Below are 1295 nucleotides of genomic sequence, written 5' to 3' on the forward strand. Positions count from 1 at the left end.
GAGACCCTTCCTATGGCATGAGATGTCATATACAGATCCTTCCCATTCCAATCCTGAGACCCTTCCTATAGCATGAGATGTGATATCTCAATGCTTATACCAAACCTAAAACCCTTCCTATAGCATGAGATGTGATATCCAACTCCTTCCCATTCCAATCCTGAGAAGATTCCTATAGCATGAGATGTGATATCCAATGGCTCTAATATCAAACCTGAGATCCTTCCTCTAACATTAAATGTGATATCCAACTCCTTCCCTTTCCAAACCTGAGAGCCTACCTATAGCATGAGATGTGATATCCAAGTCCTTCCCATTCCAATCCTTAGACCCTTCCTACAGCATGCAATATGATATCTCAATGATTCTAATAACAAACCTGAGACCCGTCCTATAACATGAGATGTGATATCCAACTCCTTCCCATTCCAATCCTGAGACACTTCCGATAGCAGAGATGTGATATCTCAATGCTTCTAATACCAAACCTGAGACCAGTCCTATAACATGAGATGGGATATCCAACTCCTTCCCGTTCCAAACCTGAGACCCTTCCTATAGCATGAGATGTGATATCCAACTCCTTCCCATTCCAATCCTGAGACCCTTATGATAGCATGAGATGTGATATCTCAATGCCTCTAATACCAAATCTGAGATTTTTCCGATAGCATGAGATGTGATATCTCAATGCTTCTTATACCAAACCTGAGATCCTTCCTATAACATGAGATGTGATATCCAAATCCTTCCCCTTCCAAACCTGAGACCCTCCCTTTAGCATGAGATGTGATATCCAACTCCTTCCCATTCCAACCTGAGACCCTTCCTATAGCATGAGATGGGATATCCAACTCCTTGGAATTCCAATCCTGATACCCTTCCGATAGCATGAGATTTGATATCCCAATGCTTATACCAAACCTGAGACCCATACTATGGCATGAGATGTGATATCAAACTCCTTCCCATTCTAATCCTGAAATCCTGAGACCCTTCCTATAGCTTGAGATGTGATATCCAACTCCTTCCCATTCCAATTCTGAGACCCTTCCTATACCATGAGACTTGATATCTCAATGCTTCTAATACCAAACCTGAGACCTGTCCTATAACATGAGATGTGATATCCAAATACTTCCCCTTCCAAACCTTAGACCCTTCCTTTATCATGAGATGTGATATCCAACTCCTTCCCATTCCAATCCTGAGACCCTTCCGATATCATGAGATGTGATATCTCAATGCTTCTAATATCAAACTCGAGACGCTCCCTATAGCATGAGATGTGATAT

This window comes from Ambystoma mexicanum, unplaced genomic scaffold, assembly GCF_040938575.1.
Source record: "Ambystoma mexicanum isolate Mex_15411 unplaced genomic scaffold, UKY_AmexF1_1 Mex_scaf3, whole genome shotgun sequence".
NCBI lineage: Eukaryota > Metazoa > Chordata > Amphibia > Caudata > Ambystomatidae > Ambystoma > Ambystoma mexicanum.